The 16,467-nt window shown below is 37.6% G+C and overlaps 1 protein-coding gene across 2 annotated transcripts in view; it reads left to right on the top strand.

The window, feature by feature from the left end:
* The first annotated feature begins 2,103 nt into the window (after nt 1–2,103).
* mRRF1 (mitochondrial ribosome recycling factor 1) overlaps nt 2,104–16,467 on the top strand; it is a 47,347-nt gene continuing 32,983 nt past the window's right edge. Inside the window, exon 1 of one of the 2 annotated variants that reach the window (XM_081764041.1) lies at nt 2,104–2,186. The gene's annotated coding sequence lies outside the window, so the exon portion shown is untranslated. Of the gene's footprint in view, nt 2,187–2,226; nt 2,248–16,467 lie in introns of those variants that run through there. The other variant, XM_081764042.1, reaches the window with a different exon arrangement.

Raw genomic sequence — 16,467 nt, 5'->3', positions numbered from 1 at the left:
AACAAAAACTCAAATAGGAAAGCCGTGGGCCAAATCGAATGATGTTGTCGCGGTGCCCCCAAGGGCCGCCTTTGATGGGGACCCAGGTCCAACTTAGAAATTTTAAACGAAAATATGGATCAAGTGATACCTCGTTCGATAGATCTTCATACACTAAACAGCGTTGTGGCAGAAAATTGTTCATATAGGTCACCGTTTTCAAAATGGCCGCCAAGACATGATGCCTGTACTCATTAGAGAATTCATATAGTTAGTAAGTGTAAACGATAACCTTTATTTCAATATTCTGTCTGAATCATATAAGCTTTTAAAATGCTTAATTAAACCTCTAATTAAATAAAAATACAATTTTGTGTTAATTATTAAGTTTTTGAAATTCGGACTTATTTCATACTCATTTGATTATCACATGAGCTTGGGCTTGGCTGGGGCTAACGCTTAAAGCATATTTCGGACTCGGGTCGGGTCTCAGATTATAAATTTACGGGCTGGGCCGGGATCGGACTCGGGCTAAGAATTCCCTACCGTGCAGACCTCTAACTGATACAAAAAAAAAAAAAAAAAAGACCTGAAAGTGGTTGCAATGGTAGGTGTGACATATCTCCTAACAAAGAGTCTGGGCACCACATATCTTCCTTTATTAATTTTTGGGGCTCATTTCGTTCCAGTCTTCGAAAAAAAAATCGGAGCGTAACACAACGGAAAACTTGTAAAAATTAATTTAACTACCAAGCCTATTTTCTGTGATTAAAGCGCAGATTTTGCATTGCATTCACGCTTTCCAACATGGAATGAGGCCCCTAGTACCGAAACCAGTTAGTTGTTTTATGTGTAGTACATAGGACTGATTTCATTCATTTAATGGGCCACACTGATAAGACAGACTACAGAACAGTGATGCCAATTGAAGGGAAATTTCCCTTGGCGCAGGGAAATTTTGAGTAAATTTTGGAGAAAAGGGAAAAAGGGAAATTCCTTGTAATCTCTCAATATTGCAGGGAAATTTGAACCTCTCTTCAATCATTTATAGATTGAATGTATTTACGTATCTGATTAATCTCATTAAAATTCAGTATATATTCAACGTCGTATTTATTCCAAACATAATCCGTTGCACATATTTCATATAAATTCTCACAAGTTATCTTGCTTTGCATTCGTTAATATTTATCAACATTACACATCGATCAACATATTCAGTTAAATTCGAAACATTACAACAATGCTTATTTAAAATTTTTTTTATAAAAATTAATCTTCCTCTTGTTGAATTAAATGCAATGCAATAAGATGAAATATTTCTCAATTAAATTATCACTCCAACTATTATAACAGTTTGGTTTTCCCAATCAGAAGATCTTTTTCCCAACCAGAAAATTGATTGTGAAGAGATGTAAGAGAAGAAAATCTGCGTGTCGTGAATGTAAATATGTATATATGGGCGAATACTGGGTCATTAGCGTGTGTGTGTTTGTGTAAGTTTACAAATTTTCTGGTAACTGTGGGCACAGAATTATAAATTCTTAAGAATTCCGCATCTCTAAACTCTGTATTAAGCTTACGAACATTCCTCGTGTACAGCCAAAGACAGTACCAGCTAGAGTTTTCTTTGTTCGTATTCGTTTCACTAAATATGGGAGTGCTGTTCTTAAGTAAGTACATACCAAATATACACTTAATATTAGGTTACATTAATATTAAAATCTATCATGATATCTAGGATAAAAATTAAATTTACCTAATATTTATTTTATATTTTTATCATTTATTTAGGTTGTCCGTCCTGACCGAGGTATTTATAGGGTTTAATCAGTCACACCAGGCAAATGCAGAGATTGCACCTTTAACATAGGTCCTGATTTACACCTTTCCATATCCTTTCCCCTCCTCTATCGCGATGCCTTAGATACCTAAACAACAAATCAAGTTCAAATTCTGCGTAAGCTCAAAGGAAGGCTGTCAGGTATTTGCTTGTATGTGGTTATAAGATTGGGGTGAGGGGGTGGAAGCGAAAACAATTAAAAATACGTTTACTAAATACAGCACTTGAACGGTTTGGATGAAGGGAAATTTTGTCCGGAAAAGGGAAATTCTGAAGCTTGTGAAGGGAAAACGGCTCTGAAGGAATTGGCATCACTGCTACAGAACGCAAGAGAGCAGCACAAAGCGAAATTTAGTGTTTACAGGTACTAATATTAACATTCAAATGAATATGCAACGGTGTTTCTTGTCTGGGGCATTAAATTGGTGAATAATAATAATAAGAGATTACTCTTGCAAGTAGCAATTTGCTTGTACGAACTCTTATACCATATTTTGAAGGCTGTGTCATTAGTAGGGGGAAAATTGTTACGTTCCTCTCGTACATACTTGCACTTGTGTAAATGTCCTCTTGTACACTAAGCAGTGTACGGGCCTGTAAGGTTATATAAAATTTACGCGTAGTGAACAAGTGATCATTGCGAATAAATGATGAAGTAATTGATAGAATATTATTAACTGAGCACACAGTTAAACGAGTTGAGGGACTACTGTTTGTTGACTGTATATTTATTGTTTCGGTTAAACTTTACAATACATGCTCAAGCCTATAAGTCATAGTTACATATGTATTACTCTATCTGTAAGTTTTTTTTTTATAGCATATATGTAATTATTTTGTAATTTTGACAACTGTATGCGTACTCGAGAATACTCCCATTTGTATGCAAAACAGGCAAATAAATTAAATAAGTAGAACAGTCTTAGAGGGTAATGCTAGAGTAGGTTAGGATAGAGGCATTACTTGAGTAGACGGTTCTATAAAATTTTGACACATTTCTTACATTTTTAGGTTATTTTAGAGCTTTGTACTTCTTTTAGCAGATCATGCACTAAATGAGGAGCTCCATTACTAGTTGCAGATTGACTTAAGGAGGATTCAGTATAAATACAGCGTGGACGTATGGCATAAAAAGGGAAGGTTCTAGAACACAGGCCCCTCGATATAGGTTAGTAGCTAGGTTGGTTACTTTCTGTGCAAAGTTTAATAATTAATTCACAAAGTATTGCCGAACGAGCGTTAGCGAGTGAAGGCGGGTTAGAGCACCGCAGGGCTCGTTGTTTTTCTGTTCTTATTACAGCTAAATGGGAAGGGGTACCTGTGTTCTAGAACCTTGCCGCATAAAAATACAGTGCATAAAACACGAACCAATTTGTGCTAGGTGGTCATTAAAAAGCACGAACACTGTCAAACCAAGTCGCAGGAGCGCAGAAAGAGAGAGAGGGGAGGAGGGGGCAGAACCGTAGCGAAGGGTTGCATCCGTTGGCAGCAGGCGCGTCAGCGATGGAGGTATATGCATAAACGAGGGTAGTGGAAAAGCACACTTACACATAAAATACTTTCACTATCACTTAAATTCATTTCAATATGCTGTGCACTGACTTTACACTTACCATTTCCACTTTAAAATTTTCAAGTTTACCTACACATACGTAGTAAAGGTATATTTTATGAGTCTTCCCAGAGTAATCCACGCCCGGAGATCCGAACGGAGAGCTATTTTATCTCAGAAAGAATCATCATTATGTTTAGTCTCCTCCTCCATCCCTCCTGGGAAAGAATAATAGAGTAGTCTCACATGTTTATGCCGTTGACCACCTTGTGGTTCATCCATCTTTTAAGATAGTTTCTCCTCTTAAGTATAAGAAACTGCCCTGACCCCCATCGCTCCTCCTCCTCCGAGGACGTTGTAGAGTTTGACTACTCCTTATCCCTGGAATCAATTGGTCCCTACATACGTTTGCCGACTAGTCGTTGTCCGCTTTCTCCCACGTGGAGGTATAGGTTGGACATTTTCTCTTCAGTCAGGATGAGACGCGACGGCGTTACTCAAACCTCACCAGTACTTCTAGAGTCACGTCTATAGCACATAATTTGTGCTTAAACTATCAAATTCTCCGCATAACTATGATAATAGAAGTTTTAATGATAAGTGACAATTTTGCCAAGTAACTTGTAAGCCTTAATCAATTGGACAGATTATTAAATAGCACCAGTTGCGAATAGCATTGGAGTACTCACTTTGTCTCTGGGAATAACTCTCATTGCAATAATATTGATGTCAAAAGAAGTTTTATATATTGTTCAGGAAAATTATTTCGAATCCATTCTGTGCTATCAAGAAAATAAAATGGGGTCGGCTAATGGAAAGTATGACTTACGGGATTTTTCTTTTTATACAACTAACTTATATTGTGTTCCCCTCTTTACGATTCTGTATCCATCCAACTCAACATGTACTCACGCTTCCAGTTGAGTTCTGATACAGAGTATGAAGCAAAATATCGAACGTACTTATTCTGGTAACTTATTGTAATCAAATCTAACCTCTATTACTTTGCACGGTAATAGTATATGAGAACCCCCTGATCTGCGTTTCTTCTGTGTTCTATTATCACTTCTACATGAAATACCATAAATTTTCTACGTGGTACAATAGTAAGAAGTATCCATGTGCACAAGACATGCGATATGCGTTAAATCCCCCCCCCCCCCCACACACACACACATAGTCATAGATTAAGTACAAGGGCACTACACATGCAGATATAAAATACAGGTACGTTCTTTTTTATTTTCTTATCAATCGATAAGTAAATAAAAGTCGCTTTGTTACCCCCTTTGTAAGTTCGTACATACTCTGAATAATCCCTAAAAGTATGAGCGTCCTGCTCCTTCGGGAACTGATGCAGCTTCATGTATACTATATCCGTTATTTTTCTTCCGTTAAGTACAAATTTCACTCAGCAGGGAGGCGGAAGGAGCGGAAACTAGTTTCAATATGTTGTTCAGTTTGTTACACAGCACTGACAGCTGTCGATAACATAAACGAAAGTTGCATCTTGAAGTGTTCGATACAGATACCGAACAGATAGTTAGATCACACACCTAACACACAGTTATTTAAATTCACGCATACTTGACGGTGTATGGTTTACGTTAAGTTGCAATATCCTTTTAAGAAAAAAATTGCTTGGGTTGCTTTTAACACACTACTCAATCTGCTAATTACTTTTTCGTATCTGCATACAAGAATGGAAATATATTAATACAATAAGTCTACAATTACAACAAGTACTTCATGCGATTTGAAACAAGCTAAAAGGAAACAGAATTAATATACTTAAACTTTTAATATGAAACTCACTTTGCCATTTTCAGTAGATACCGGTAATAACATCAAAGCTTGCACATAAATGAACAAAAAATTTTAGATCATATAAATGTATTTGTTTTTCGTAACTCGGCAATGTTCAGTATGTTGCTGAAAATTTGTTTAGTTACTGTAATTTCTAAATTAATTTATAATAAATAAATTCCATTTGTTAATATTTGGATTGAATACTAAATAAACTAGTAGCTTTGTGTGTGAGGTGTGTATCACCGACTTCGCGCTGTAGTCTTGCATTTTGTCAGTCCAACCCTTTAACTTCTGTTTGTCATAAAGACTAGACCGGTTTGAGGTGTGAAGAAGGGTGTTATGGCTTACTTAAGTAGCCCGTCGAATTTGGTTGATATTTCTCAAGGCCAAACCTCAGAAAATGAAATGAAATCTTTGAGTTTTACATCCCACAGGTATGCCGGTTAGGCTAAAGGAGACGGTGATGATGAGTAATGAATGAAGAAAGTGGGAGGAAACGGGAGAACCCCGAGAAAACCCACGCACACGGTGTTTGTCCACCACAAAGTTCACTTGGCGGGGGCTGGGATCGAACCCGGAACCCCAAGCACCAGAGGTGAACGCTCTACGAATGAGCCACCGCGGCCCTCCAAACCTCAGAATCAGCAGTTGTCTCAAAAATAACAGGACAAAAAATACTAATATTATTGATGGATAATTATTTTATTACCGTTCATAAGCGATGCTCAAAATATTTATGAAGTTGAAAAACAATGTTGTGGAGGAGCAGGGGAGCAGAGTTGTCTTCAACATTGGAAGGAGGGCAGACTTAAGGCTTATTTTGAGGAGGAAGATGCTACATATATTGCGGTAGAAGAATCTGATTTCTGAGGTGAACCTGTTGTATATTATACAGCAAGGGACATCAATTTCATCTCACTTTCCTTTGTGCTAGTCGGATACAAATCATCACATTTCTCCCCCAAAAAACACATTTCAAATCGGATTATTGCGGAAGACAGAAACCATCTTGCACATTGTATTTATAGTTCGTTGGCAACACTGACTAAATGGGTATATCTGGGTGCAAAGTGATATTATCAAACCCTTGCTCGAGTCCCGTTCTAGTAATGAGGCAAAAAGGAACATGATGGCCTCAGGCACTTATGCGTAACATTTATTTTCATTCTGTCGAATATGCCATACATAGGGTCACAAACATCAACAAACCGGCCCCTTATAGGGTCAAGTTGCGAGTTTGCCCATAATTTGAAAACGGTTTCGTATTTCTCATAGCAAGAGCTTTCAGACGATATATATTTTTTCCCCAGGTAATTGGTCCCGGTATGGAATCATCCCTAGTTAGGGCTACTCACATTAAATCAAGAGTGTGTCAAATTATGTCCGGGGTGTATCAAGAAGGACTTTACAGCTTTGAAAACTCCTTTGATATTGATTTATATATTTAGCTTACAGACATGATTTTGGTATCTTTTTGTAGCAAAATACATTTTTTTTTAAAACCTTATACCTAAAGAGATTCAATGTAGCTTCCATTGGCGATGCGGCACACATTCCATCTAAAGTCTGAGCTCCCTCGTGGCTAAGCGGTTAGCGTACGCGCCTTTGGCGTGGGAGGCCCGGGTTCGATTTCCGGCGGGAGCTCATGTGGTTCGGATTCCACGTTAATCAGTAGGTCCACGTCTCATATAGCCTCGCTGTTGAAAGGCACGCTAAACTAAAATCAACTCAACTCCGTCTAAAGTCTATTTGTTGCCAAACGTGCGTGGGGTCCCTGGTTCGATCCCAGCTCGCACCATGTGGACTTTGTGGTGGACAAACACCGTGCTCGTGGGTTTTCTCGGGGTTCTCCCGTTTCCTCCCACTTTCTTTATTCCACCATTTCACTCATTCCTCATCATCACCGTCTCCTTTAGCCTAACCGGCATCAGTGGCGGCGATTGAACGTTAAAAGTGGGGGGGGGGCAAGACCTGAATATTTGTATATTAATGTTAGTTTCCTTGTTTGTTTCTAACACTATTTGACGAAATGTTGTATAACTAATAGGATACTATTTTTTCAGTTAAAATATTGTATATCGTATTTCATATTTTATTAAGCAAATTGACAAGAGCAACGCAAGTAGGAACTAGCCCTTTGTACTTTTAAACAACGAAGGTGTAAGAAGAGATTTGATTTCTTGCTAATAAACATCTTAAAATTCTGTCTGGAAAATTGTGATCGGAGTATTTAATAAGAAATTTGCAAAACAAATAAATAGAAAGGATAATATTAATCATAGTAATGAATAATGAAGCTTGTTCTGTAGAAGTTATATTTAAACTGGGTATTAATGAACAACTTATATTTTTAATTCCACACATGCTATTAAATGTAAGTTATTACTCTTAGAAAATGAAAGACAGAAATTACTACAAGCATATGCTACGACATTTAAGGAAATACTTCTACAGCTTCCCGAAACATGTTCGTTGCCATTAGGTGCAGTTTTCACTTTCTTGGACACATATCAAAACACAACAATACTTAGAATCACTCCAGTTATAAAACCTAGAGTTATGTCGAATTCACTAAATTTAATTGTATATACACTCGTACACCCCTAAACACACCACTTCACTCGTATATTACACTGCAAAACAATGAAAAGGGTATGTGAGACCCGGCTTCGATTCCTGGTCGGAGCTCATGTGTTTCGGATTCCACGTTAATCACTAGGTTCCGTCTCATATAGCCTCGTTGCTGAAAAGGACGTTAACCTCAAAATCAACAACTCAATGGAGAAGGCAGAAGTTGTTTCTTATTACTCTCTTTTTAATCAATATTCCTTACTATTAGAAAGATGAAAGATATTTTAGGAACTTTCAATTTTTGTGAAATTAAAGAATAACTCGTGAAAGAATTTTTTTTTTTTTTGGCGAAATATTCTCTCAATTAGTTTCAAAGCGGCTGATTAAGATATCGAACCCTTGTAAGAAGAAATAAAAGTATCCTAGAATTGTTGCCTTCCCATTTTCCGTGACAATTAAAACGCAATTCCTGTAGTTTCTTAACTCCACGGGAAGGCAACCAATACATAGGCCTACTCACGCAACGAAAAATATTATATGGCACATCTTTTTCTATGAACCAGTAATACACACAAAAACTTTACATTTCCAAATGAAACTCTATATACATTAATGGGTCACTTCAAAAAAGAAGGGGGGGGGCAACTGCCCCCCCCTAATCGCCGCCCATGACCGGCATAATCGTGGGACGTAAAACTTAAAGATTTCATTTCATTTCATTGTTGCCAAACCCGCTGCAGCATGACAGGTGTGAATATCAGTGTCTTGCACCATTTGTAATTTGTGCGGTTTGAGATCCAGCCGTGTTCTCAACACATGACAAACTGTCATGTGTGGGACGCCCAGCTATCAAAAAGCACACCGGGTTGATTTTGTAGGACTGTTCACAAAGCTTTCACTTCCTCTACAACTTCTTCAGACGTACATCAACAACGTGAAGATTTGTTTTGTCTTACCGAGTATCCAGTTTCAATAAAATACTTATGCCACTGATAAATAGTAGGCTTACTGGGACGGTCTTTATCATACTTTGTACCAACATTACGTAGCACAGTTATCGCAGACTTGGATTCTTCAAACCGAAACATACAGCTAGCACGCGCGGAACCGGTAAAGGCAGCAATCTTTGCTGAAAAAATAAAAAAAAAAAAAAAAAAAAAATTGCCGCTACCGCTTGCAGTGGCTTCTTTCTAAACTAGTGTACTACCTGAGTCAAAACTTGATGTATTTTGCTACAAAATGACACCAAAACCATGTCCGTAAAATATATTGTAATGTTTTTGGTAGAGCCAATAATGGACCGAGATTTATCCCTTCACCAATTTTATTATAAAATTTGATAAATACAAAACGTCTTTGATTACAAAGAGAATAATGCTGTTTCCTCGTTAATGTCCAAGTAGAGGAGTATAGGTGTTTTGCACGGTGCCCCTTCTCTCAAAGCAGTCTCCAAGGCACCTGCCGGTTCGGTGAGTTTGCAAGGATAGCCCCCTCAGCTCAAGGCAGCTTCGCAAGGCTTTGTTGTTGAGAGGATCCCTAGTCCAGTGCGACCTCGGGAAGGATGGGTGTCCCCTAGTCCAGTGCGACCTCAGGGCGGTGTAGGTGATTTGATCAGTTGGACGACTGATGCTTGGTCCCTCGGTGTTCCTCCTTTTATTTGTCCTCCTCGGGTCCTTTCGTGAGGTCCGTCTGCTTTCGGCGTTCCTCGGTGTTCCTCTACGTTGGCTTGCTGTCTGCTATGTTGTTTATAAATAATAGCACGTGCGTCTGTTGTGATGTGGGGATCCTTGCACCCCCCACACTGGAAAAAAATAATCTGGAAGATTATTTTGAGAAAGTACAAAATTGTAATTAGTAAAAGGTAACTGCACCAACGCTGAAACACTTGAGATACTGTTTATGCACAAGGAAACACTATAAACACTATAATACACCAATATCACTATGAAAAACTTGTTGTGAAATATACACATAATGGTAATAACACTGTAGTTCCTTCCCAACTAAGCAGGATCAAAAACAGTTTATCATTTCCCTCAAAGTGGGCAGAAGTGTCATCACTGTTATTAATAAATATAAACGAGTTCACTGATTGTAGGTATCGTTTGAACGTTTTGGTTAGTAAACTCGGTGTTAATATGGACGTCGCACTCTGTATGTGTAGGTTGCATAGTTCGAGTTTTTGTCTGGATATTAGGCGCCGGTGTATTGAGTCTTTCTAATGGTAACGATATAGGGAGTCGATTAGCTAAGTTTTTGTTATTGTAACGTGACTTGCAAAAGAGTAGGCACAGATAAGATATTATTGTTATTAGGACCGATGAAAAAAGAATTATCGGTAGCAGAAGCTGGAACATAGTTCTGGAAAGGAAAATGTGTTATTAGTGCTGTTGTGTTCTTAAACGTTTATACAGAAAATGTAAAGCTACTCCTATGGCGAGGAGAAGAAAAAATAAGATACAAGAGATAATAAGAATAGTCCATGGAAAAGCATGGTGCAAATGTAACTCGGAAAAATGACTTGGTAGATGGCTACGTTCATGTTGTATTAGAGCTTGAAGGGATGTTACAGTTTGTTGTATGTTTTGAAGATTGAAGGTGAAATTAAAGTTATAGTTAGTCGGAAGTGTGCGATATTCTACGGTAACGTTTGCCGTATGTCTAGTGGGTAAATTGAGGGTCTCTGTTTTAATGTACTCATATTCTTCATATGGGAAAAAATAAGTTAAAGAATGATCCATCTCATCTGTAACAACTATATGATTTCTTTGATGAGCTATTCTTACTATTTTTCGTGTTGTGAGTAGAAGTCCCGTTGTTGTATATAAATAATATTCTTCTGCCTTAGATAATGTAGGTTTAGCATGACATGTTGTTGTTATATTTCGGAAGATAAGATCATATAAGCAATCTGTTTTTTGGGATCTAGCTTGTGTTTGGAATTTACAAATTTCCAACATACGATGTGTTTGACAAAGTGATACGTCAAATTCGAAGATTCCTGATGGTGTCCATATGGCGAATTCAGGTGTTTGTAAGCGGAGCTATGAAGAATCTGTCAAAAATCCATTATTAAATACTTTATAAAGAAAATAGTAATTATTGTCCCTTATAATAGGGATTTGTAATATAATATCTAAATTTGCTTTATTGGAATCAAATGACACAAGATATGCTTTGGAGCATTGGTAGAAAAGTCCTAAGTCTTGTTCCATCAGAGTGCCTCTTAGGTTTGTGTTATCCTGTATAATACTTTTAGCAAGTGTTGGCTTAATTAGAGCGTCGTTAATTTTATTATCCAATATACTTTGTATTATTAAGTCGAAGTGCTGTTCTATGAGTTGAAAGTTTAAGAGAGTTATTAGAAATCGTTCATTTGTTGCCGTGGTGCACATTAATTGTAGAATCTCGTGGTGTGTCTGAGAGACTAGTTTCTCAATGGCTACCGTGAGGTTAGAAACAATGTGGGTTAGTTGGAAATTACTTTCTTTAATTTGCTGTATTTGGTCATTAAGGTAATCTGTTTGGTCTTTAAGAAGGTTTATAGAGCTTTTTAACTTGTGTACTTCATACAGCGAGAAGCCACTGAATGCCAAATTTGTAAGCCCCATTAGAAGACTGAAAATCATCCGTTTAGGCCTGTGAGAGCATCCTTGCCTAAAATCGCATGGTATTATATTATTGATTTTAGAAATAAATCGTGCCTCTTTCTTATGCAGTAAAGTTATTAAATTTTCATATCCGGAACATGATTCATTTTTAAGTCGTACAGCGGAAAAATCTAAGTGTAGACGATAAGGTACAAATTCGGTGTCGTCGTAATTGATGATTGGTTTATATCGAGCTACTGTAAGTCCCAGCTGGCTAAATATTAGTTCATTGCCACAGGTTGTTGAACTGAGCAGTATGCAAAGGTAAATCGCTGATCTGGCTATTCGGTTCATCCTATGAAAGAAAAAAAAAAGCACTGTGTTATTATATTGATTTAGTATCGTGACAATGGTGCTAGTGAATAGTCGTTTAACGAAGAAAGTAATTAAGGTTTTAAGAAAAAATAAAGTAAAAAAAATCCATCGAAAAAAAATTTTTAAGTGGGCTACGCTATCTTAAAAAGTTGAAGGAGCAAAAATTAGACAAACTAATAGTAAATTTTCTAAAGGAGTACAAGCGGGCCACCCGTGGGAAGAGAAGAAGTGAGATTACGGTGTGGGTTAATAAAAAATTTGTGAACGGGAAAAGGGTAATTCACTTTAGCATTTATTAGGTAAGTATTCAAAATTTGTTATATATATGTTGGATTTGTGCCTTTTTCTTTTTAGTCTTGTGTTCCCTCAGTTTGGTCTTGGTAAAATGGTTTCAAACGGTCCACCGCAATTTCTTGAATTCTGTCCTTAAATTTAGATGGTAATTCTACTCTATACAAATTTGAATTAATCTTCTCCAGGATGCGTGCCGGGCCGTCGTAGTGAACTGTGAAATGTTCGGGTAAGCCTATTTTCCTTGTGGGATAATATACCAATACAAGGTCCCCTGGATTATAAGTTGTCTGTCTATAGCGCTTATCGTAAAACTGCTTTTGTTTATTATACGCCTGTTCCAGGTTGTTTCGTACTTTCTTCCTGATGGCTGCTAGTTTATTTCTGTCAATTTGTATGTGTTGTCTTGATTCGAGCGTACATTATGGCGGGGTCCTGGGTTCATAACCAAACAACAAGAAACTTGCAGAATATTTGGTCCCTCCTTGTACGTACGTATTGATACCAAAAATAACGTGCGGTAACCATCTTTCCCAATCCGTATGGTGTTCTTGCACGAAAAATTTTAGACAATTCTGTATGATTTTATTAGTTTGCTCTACTAACCCTATGGAAGCATGATTATATGCGGGTGAGTACTTATAAGCGAAATCGTACTTCTGCGCCAAATTTTGTAAACGAGTTGCTCCATGTACTGGGTGTCGGTCCCAATATAATGTTGTAAAAGCTCCAAATTTGAGGATAATATCATGTTCCAGAAATTTCTCTATGTTTTCCGCGTTTATGGCGTCTACTGTCTTTGCAATGACATATCGTGTGGCTAGTTCCGTAGCTACTAGTATGTACTTATTTCTTCCTTCTCTGCTTGGTAGGGGCCCTAACTCGTCATATATCCATGTTGTTGCTATCTCTCCCACCGGGTGTTGTAAAAGTTCGGCTTGTTTCTTTTGTGCTAGTTTCTTCAGATGTTGACATTCAGTACACATGCGTATCTTATTAGCAAGATAGTTTTTCAGATATGGCATATAAAATTTCTTGATAGCGGTCTTGTATGATTTTGAAAATCCAAAATGCGGATTGGTCGCCTGGCGGTGGAAGGTTGTGAACCACAAATTAGCTAGGGACTTCGGTATGCATAAAAGATGTAGTAATCCATAATCGGGGTGGTTTTGTTTTCGATATAAGATGCCGTTTTTAAGACAAAAAAATCTTGCTGATCTGACTGTGGAGATCTTTTCCGGTTCCCTTCCTTCTAAAACGGAAATGATGTCTTTGTAATTTTCATCCTTGCGCTGCTCTCTTGCGATATTTGGTAAAGGCTCGTTATTTCCTGCTTCTACAGTATTAACTTGAAGGCTATTTGATTTAAAAGCATAATAGTCTTCCCCTTTTTCTTCGTCATTTTCTTCTTTCTCACCTTCTTTCTTAATATCTTGGGCCTGTTCTAGCCTACTGATTATGTCTGCTGGGTGTTTGGATCCGGGCAAATATTGTATATCAAAATCATAATCAGCTAGAAATAACTTATATCTTGTGTACTTCCCGACTTTGTCCGGCTGGTTATTCATCGTCGCGATACACTTTGCGTCTACGTATAGGTTAAATTTTCTATTTAGTAGAAAATAGCGAAATTTGCGCAATGTGTATATAAGAGCGTACAATTCTTTTTGCCATGTGCTTGCTTTCTCTTCACTTTTCGTTAGCCTCCGGGAACAATAAGCAACCACCTTCTCAGTGTTAGTTTTTGGGTCATAGCAGGCGAGTAGTCCTCCTGCCTGAGTTTGACTGCAATCGCTATAAACGCGAATTTCTAGCGAATCGTCAAAGTGAGCAAGTGATGGAGCATTTAGTATATCTTCTTTTAATTGTTCAAAGAGAACATCGTGATTCTCTGTCCATTTAAATTTAGATTTGGATGTTACTAATTGTTGGAAAGGCTCAATTTTTAACGTAAAGTCTTTAATGTGGGCCCTAAGATAGGAGCATAGGCCTATAAAGCTTTTGAGAATCCGCTTTGTAGTAGGTCTCTTGAAATTTCGTATCTTTTTAGCTATTTTTGGAGATATTTTAATGGATTCTCCACTAACAAGGTGTCCTAATACATTAAGTTCCTGATAGCCAATGTGGGTCTTCTTAGGTGATGCTCGAAAATCGTGTTTCCTAAGCTTCTGGAATAATAATTCTAGATCCTGCAAGTGCTGTGGAAAATTATACGAACTAGTAACAAGATCGTCAGCAAAATTTGTAATTCTATCTGGTAGTCCTTCCAAAATCATTCTCGTGGCGACACTAAGACTTTGGGAACTTGTTTTGGCCCCCATTGTGCATCTCAAAAATTCGTATGACTTTCTATTATGGTTGAGCTCGAAGGTCATATATTTACGGCTCTTAGGATGCAACAAGATTTGGAAATATGAATTGGAAAGATCGGCAATGCTTATGAAAGTTTTCCCCTTTATAGAGTTTAGAACGTCCTCTGTTGCTTGAAATGGTACCGACAGATACTTGGTATAAGTATTACACTTTGCAGGTTGAGAACTATTCGAAATTCCTTCGTATTAGGCTTCTTGAGCACAAGAAGTGGAGAAGAGAATTCATTATTGTCAGTTGGCCTGATTATGTTTGCTTTGATAAGGTTTTGAATTTGCTTATCTACTTGACTTCTAATATGTAATGGAATAGGTGGGGAGCGGTCGTGGAATACGGCAGACTTAGAAATTCTGATTTTATGAACGTATCCCCTAAAATATCCAATATCATCAGGTGCATATGTAAAAACGTCTCTGTATTTAAATAACAAATCATAAACTGCTTGCTTTTGTTTTCTGTCCAGGTCGGGGTTGACGTCAAAGAGCTCTTTATTGAAAAGTGTTTTTGTGTATTTTAAACGTTCTTCTGTTTCCTCTTTCGTTTTAAATTGATATGCTTTTTCAAAAAAATCTGGTTCTTCTAGGGCGTTAAAAGAGATTTCGTGCCCTTCCTCAAGAGCCGCCACTGGCGTGTTTCTCTTTATAGTTACGCTTTTGCCATTTGGATTTGAAATTAACATGACCATTTTGCTTGTTTCTATCTTTTGATCAAGGGCATTTAAATTATATTTCTCGCGTAATCCAGGAAGCAATGATACATACAGGAATTCTCTGTCAGCTATTTTTTTCTTTCCTGCTACTTGTACATATGTATGCGATCTTGGAGGCAAAGTTATTTGCTTAGTCAGGTATAAACAATTGTGATCCGTCTGTGATATTATCTGAGTTGTTAAAGCTGACAATGTATTCTCTGTACTTTGAACTGGTAACTGCGGTTTCCTCGGTCGTTTAAAAAACGAGATTGTGTTCTTGTTTAAATCTATGGTGGAATGCGAACGTTGGAGAAAATCGATTCCTATTATTATTGGCATTGTTTTGTCAATTATCCTAAAGTAATGAGTGAATGTTGTCTGTCCTATTTTAAATGTTATTAATGCTATTTGGTTCAAATAAATGTTGTTGCCAGAAATTCCTTTTATTATTGTCTGAAATGGAATTATATTTGTCCCAGGGGGAACGATTTGGGTGGGCCATAGGGAAACAGTACTTCCTGTATCAATTATCGCATTTTGAAGGCCCAATTTAGTTTTAATTGTTAAATGCGACCTGTTATTTTCGTCCTCTAATGCAATATTTTCCCGTCTTTCTGCCAATTGTTCTGATTGTTCGTTTATTACAGGAATTTCGTAATTTGTGTCGGTTTCTTTTGGGTCTCCTCGTTCCGTGTGATGGTAACTATCGGCCCCCTTGTCAAGGGGCTGCCTTATGCGTTTTTTTGACGCTTGTAGCAATTAGATGCCCCATGCCCCCGCTTCCGGCATATTGCGCACACCAAAATTTGATCTTCCGTTGGAGCAGCGTGTCGATTATTCCGGGCTTGTCCCTGTTTTCTCTTCCCATTATTATTGTTTCTCCTTCCGTTTCCCTGGTTCCTATTCCTCGGATGGCTTTTATAATTCGTCTGGGCTATCACCAGCGACAATTCTGCCATTTTATTGGCCAGGGTAGAGAGGTCACTTTGTGGAGGATTTTGCTCTTGGTGGGGAACGGTCTTAGGTTCCTGGCTTGAGGTTTGAATTTCTTGAGGGTTGGGTTGAGGAATTGCCATGGAAAGATTATTTTGTTGTTGATACCCTGGTATATAGCTGTTCATTGGTTGTGTAACAGGTTGCATCTGCACAGGATAGGTATGATGGTATAATTGTTGTCCAGGATATATTGATTTTGGTTCGGTTGATAGGCCATAGGATGTATTATGCAGGTTAGGTATATTATTCTGGCCGTATAACATATGTAATTTTTGTGATAGCTCTGCGTGTTCTCTTTTCCTTAAAAGGTCATTAGCTGCTTCCAGTGTGTTTAATTTATTCTGTAGCGCTTCTACCGTTGCAAACCTTTCTAATGCTATCTTATTAAGGAAATCCCTCT

Source organism: Thermobia domestica, chromosome 7 (assembly GCF_964235325.1).
Source record: "Thermobia domestica chromosome 7, izTheDome1.hap1.1, whole genome shotgun sequence".
In the NCBI taxonomy this organism is placed as follows: Eukaryota; Metazoa; Arthropoda; class Insecta; order Zygentoma; family Lepismatidae; genus Thermobia; species Thermobia domestica.
Note: the sequence above shows the minus strand (reverse complement) of the source record. Positions and strands in the feature narration are given on the sequence as shown.